The sequence below is a fragment of the Patiria miniata genome, unplaced genomic scaffold, assembly GCF_015706575.1.
Source record: "Patiria miniata isolate m_02_andy unplaced genomic scaffold, ASM1570657v1 HiC_scaffold_10, whole genome shotgun sequence".
Taxonomy (NCBI): domain Eukaryota; kingdom Metazoa; phylum Echinodermata; class Asteroidea; order Valvatida; family Asterinidae; genus Patiria; species Patiria miniata.
In genome coordinates, this window is record NW_024037048.1 from 3,680,868 (window position 1) to 3,686,867 (window position 6,000).

The window sequence follows — 6,000 nt, forward strand, 5'->3', positions numbered from 1 at the left end:
AGATCACTCCAGTAATAAAGATTTATACAAAACTCCATAGATCAACACTTACGGTAATTTATCTGGGCGAATACCTGGGGAGGTGGACGGTTGCTATGAAATGTCAAGATGACCGGGACGCTATGACGCTGGAATTTGGTCTTGATATACCAAATCCTGGGAAACGGAACTGAACTTTCCGTTTTCCAGCAGGATTAAATTGATCCAAAAGCTAAATCTGCTGTCATCAGATTTCAGGTGCAGGGCAAGCTGAAACCGGTCTGGCAAACACGATCACTCTCTCTCCCACCTTCACTCTAGATCGTCTCTCGATCAGGTCTAAAATGTCTTCTCCCTCTCTCAACAAAATTCACTCACTTCACAACATGGAAAAAGAAGTCCTAAACGCTGCATTTGGTTCAATACAATACGATCTGTTGTCTACTAATTGGTGCGGTTTTGTTTAACGATTAAGATGCGCTTTCTCAATTACCATGGCCTATGTACAAAACATTCTTACGTAAGATGGGATGGGGTTTTTGCGACTCGACTACGCCTAGGTTGTAAGTGGCTGCGGAAAGTCTACGCGGGAATTGAATAATACGTTATTGGTTAAAAACTTTAAGACGGATCCATTCGAAGCGGGGTAACGTATACCTTCGGTATCTCATTAAAAAATACAACTCGCACGGCACAATAAACACACGGAACGCGTTAAAATAATCTAAGTTTCTCGGTTGCACTGTAACAACTACGTTTTCCTTTTTGATCTTTGGATCTGTTACGATTAATCTTTGAGTGGTCGGGCACAACCCGACCACTCTTTGAATCTGTTACAATTAATTGAGTGGTCGGGCACAACCCGACCACTGTCTAGAATTGTCCCGATTAATCTTTCTTTCTTTCTTTCTTTTTTTTTCCGGACAATACTTCTCCGTGGGTTTACTCCTAAACTGTTCAAGATATAAACTTGTAACTTCGAACACATATTGACCCTGATCCCGAGTAGTGTATATTGTCCTGACGTCATGATGACGTCATCAGGTATCAAATTACAAGCAATTTAGTGTTTCTATTTTTTAATCATTACAAATCGATATAAAATCAACCGTGAGAGACCGGAACTTGTTTTTAACGGCAGTCAATAGAATAATACTGGGTCTTCAATTTACTTCGTGGGTGTCAAATCATACGACCCTTACTTCCGGTCGAAACCGGTCGAACCCGGAAGTGCCTTGTAATGTAAAAATGGTAAAAGATATGAACGTGTTTTCAACGATGTTAGTCTTCGGCAAGAAAGTACTTTTCTAAACTGTAACCGATGACGTCATGAAATATTAGAGCGCCCTCTAGCGGCAGGTTGAAAAATGTCCAAAATGCATTTTGAATAGATGTCCGTGGCGAAGTTTGCTGTAATCTTTTGAAAATTGGTATATATGATGACTTTCATGCAAACAACACTTGTGTGAAGTTTGAAGCCAATGACGTCATCAGACCGGAAGTTACAACGCAAAGATTTTTTATTCTTCAAAAATCGCTAAAAAATCAATCATGAGAGATATAATCTTAAATTGTCCATTAAATGATAGATGAAACATTGGTGTCAATTGTGCCAGGCGCATGGCTTGTCAAATTGTTCACACATGTGACCCGCCGCCGACAAAAATACCCTAACGGTAGTCCGTCGCTCAAAAATTCAATGAAAGCGAAAGCTGGGTGTGCGTGAGTACACTGCATGTACAGGACATTGTACTCATGTACAGTACATGTACATGCATTCAGTGCAGATCCATTATTTCATCATCGTCATGCTTGCTGGAACGGGGCCAAACACGTGGCGCGTAGTCTTGTGCTGAAGAAGCTTGGTCTTCTATAACAAATCCCATAGACTCTGTGCACGATTTTTCTCGTCAGCATTTTAGTCATAAAAGCACACTCATTATGACATTGAAACTTAAAATAGTCAAAGAACATATAGCAAAGTCGTTGCGAAGATGGACGCAATGATGACGTCATCATGTGATTTATTATGACATTTTGAATATTTATTTAAGCCCATTGACTTTGTACACGGTTTTTCCACTTTATTTGTGCCCCTCTTTTTCAAGGGACCTTTTTGGCCATTTTTCAATGGCGCATCTTCATCAAAGTAACACCAAGCAAAGACGGAATGCTTAGATTGTGCCAGAACAATGATGGCATGATGACGTCATCAGGTGTCACGTGACAAGCAATTAAACTTTGATATTTTTTTATCTTTAAAAATCTATATAAAATCAATAATGAGATCTGTCGTCTTGCTGCTTGCGGCAAGTGATAGAGTAAAATAAGGTCTTTATTTTTTAACGTATACGTAAAATCACATGACCCTTGCTTCCGGTCGAAACCGGAAATGGCTTATTATTGGCTTATTATTTAAAATTGAAAATAGATATGATCTTGCTTTCAACGGTGTTAGTCCCTTGCCAGACAATATCCTTCAAAACTTGTACCGGTGACGTCATGAAATTCTCAACCGCCCTCTAGCGGCATGTTTAAGAATGTCCAAAATGCATTTTGAATAGATGTCTGTGGCGAAGTGTTTTGTAATCGCCTGAAAACTTGTAATAATCAGGCGCGGTTCTACGGGGGGGGGGGGGCCTAGGGGGGCTGTAGCCCCGCCCCCCCCCATTTTTTTTGTCTAGCCCCCCCCCAAAATAAATTCCGTAAAAAAAAAAAATGCATTAGCAAAAAGAAGGATTGTTATGTACATGCGAACGGTCTCCCCCTAAAGAAGAAATAGCCGTGACAAGGGTGCATTAGTTAATATAGTGTGAATGATTTCAGGATTTTATTGGCGCTCCCCATTGAAAAATGACATAAGCCGCCCCCCCCCCCCCCCCCCCCCACCTATTGATTTTCGGAGGCCTAAGTGTCTGGATAAAAATAACCGGCCAACATTTCAGCACGCCTCCCTGAAAAAATTCTGGATCCACCTTGCTGCCCCCCCTCCAAATATTGGTTCTAGTACCGTGCCTGACTGGTATATATAATGACCTTCATGCAAACAACACATGTGTGAAGTTTGAAGTTGATGACGTCATCAGACCGGAAGTTACAACGAAAAGACCTTCTATTCTTCAAAAATAAATCAATCCTGAGAGATATATTCGTGAATTGTCCATTGAATGATATCTTAAACATTGGCGTCAATTGTTCCAGGTTCGTGGCTTGTCTAATTGTTCACACACGTGACCCGCCGCTGACAAAAATACCCTTATAGTAGCCCGCTGAACGTAGCCTGGCTTTTCGTTTGCTATTCGCGGGCGTACATGTACATGTCCAGTTATTAGTACGTAGACTCTGAGAAAGTCTGAGGAGAAGTACTGTTGTCACGCGTGTACGACTAAAATAGATCGCTGCGGGCGTCTTCACATGCGCAGTTAATGTGTCATTACCGGGGTTGAGCTTGTACACTGCATGCACACTGTGATTCGGAAAGTAGAATGTGTGCACTTACGCTGTTCGTGGCGCGGCCCGGAAAGGCATCCTCGTACGAACTCTGAGAGGTGATTTGACGAATATAAATGTTTGTTTCTGTTTATAAATTTACCTTCGGATAGAAAATATTATTTCGGGTTTTTTTCGGGCAAATGGTATTGGGAGTTCATGCTGAAAACAGCTTACCATTTAAAATGGCTCCAGTTATGATCGGACACATGAATACATGCAAATCAATGAATATGCATCCTCTCCGAATAACATCAGTATTCACTACCCATATTCACTTTTTCTACGTTTAAAAAAAATAAATACATACATTGATCACTACATAAAAGAAACATTTTTAAACAAAATGATTAATTTTTATCAGACAGTTTAAATTTCGTTATCCATTGTACATGTTCTTACATTAAAAAAATATGCTTAACTTTACTGAACAGTGTTTCATAAAATAGTTGTCTACCCGACCACTCTGCGTTTGTAACAACAAACGCGAAGCTCTAGTCTTTCTTTCTTTCTCTTTTTTCCGTACAGCACGTTTCCGCAGGTTTTATCTTAAGCGGTTTATGATATGAACTTGTAACTTTCAATTTAAATCGATCCTCATCCCAAGTGGTGCATATTACTCTGACGTTATTATGACGTCATCGGGTGTCAAATTACAAGCGATTTTAGCTGAAAAAGGTGACTAATTCAGGCGCGGTTCTAGGGGGGGGGGGCTAGAGGGGGCTTTAGCCCCCCCCCCCCAATTTTGTGTCTAGCTCCCCAAAATAAATTCCGTACAAAAGAAAATTGCATTAGCAAAAAAGAAGGATTGTGATATACATGTGATGTACACGGTCTCCCCCTAAAGAAATAGTCGTGACAAGGGTGCATTTGTCGTTAATATAGTGTGAATGATTGTAGGATTTTATTGGCGCTCCCCATTGAAAATATGGCATGAGCCCACCCACCCCCCCCCCCTCCCCCACCCACCCACCTATTGAATTTCGGAGGCCTAAGTGTCTTTTCAAAATTCAAAATGAATACGTTAGCCTGAGATTAAAACAAAGCTAAATTTCTTCCGAACGGTTTACGGTACAATCACAAAAAACTTGTGTGAACTTGTACCATGTTACGAAGATGTTGTAAATTTTGTTACGTCATCATGACGTCATCAGGTATTACATTACAAGCGATTTAAGGGCAAATTTTAACAAAACAGTTTGTGCTATATCATTTGAAATAAATAGAGTATCGTATCGGAACATTTCTTGTTCCCGGACACAAACCGCTTGACCTTTACTTCCGGTGTTACCGGAAGTGCAATGAAAACTGAATATAACGCCAAAACGGAAGCATTTTACTACAGACATGTATATTATGCAAGTTTTTAGTGAGAAATGCAAGTCAAAAAAAAATGTGATGACGTCATAATCCAAAAGGGCGCCCCCTAGCGGCACATAAAATTGTGTTTGTTTTCTTCAATCTGAAGAACATCGGTTCCAATTTTACCAAATCGCCCCTTGATATTCTTTGATAAACCACAGATAACTTGGTAAGGTTCAAATTCATGACGTCATCAGACCGGAAGTTACGTCGATGAGCATTTGAAAATGATCATATTTTAAATTGAATTCTATTATTTAATCTATGTCGTATATCTTCGTAGCCCAAATAACGATACCATAACAATGAATGTTTTGCTTCCAAATACTAGTGACGTCATGGAACTGGAAGGTGGTTGTTATAAATACTTACAGTTATATTTTCCATATTTGCATATGTGATTTAACTTCACAAAAAACATTTATCCACTCCGAACTAAATCAGTGTTCACTTCCCCCCTTTTTTTTTTTAAGAATGACGTCATCAAGCCAGAAATAACTCGTATGTGTACATAAAATGTTTACGGAAATTTAGCAAACCATTAAAGATGCATTTTTCAGCAAAATTATTTATTGTGATGGAAAGGATTTAATTTCGTGATCCTTTGTTGTTACATATACATATTCATAACCTAACTCGGCAGTGTTTCATGAACAAATTGCCTGCCCGACCACTCTGCGTTTGAAACAACAAACGCGAACCTCTAGTCTTTATTTTTTTTCCGTGAGGCACGTCTCCGCGGGTTTTCTCCTAAACGGTATATGGTATGAACTTGTAACTTTCAACATATATCGGCCCTCATCCCTAGTGGTGCATATTACTCTGACATCATGATGACGTAATCGGGTGTCAAATTACAAGCAATTTTCGTTGAACAAATGATGATATTCTTTCACCTATAACTCTTGAACAAAACAATCAATTGTTTTCCAACCTTGTAATCAGATAGACCATTAATAGATAAACATTTTTTTGTCATGTACGTTAACTCGCTTGACCTTTACTTCCGGGTTTACCGGAAGGTCAAAGTTAGGTCAATTCAAAACGAAGACTTTAGCCTGAAATCAAAACAAAGCAACAATTCTTCCAAACCTATAACTCTTGAACAAAACAATCAATTGTTTTCCAACCTTGTAATCAGATAGACCACTAATCGCTAAACAATTTTTG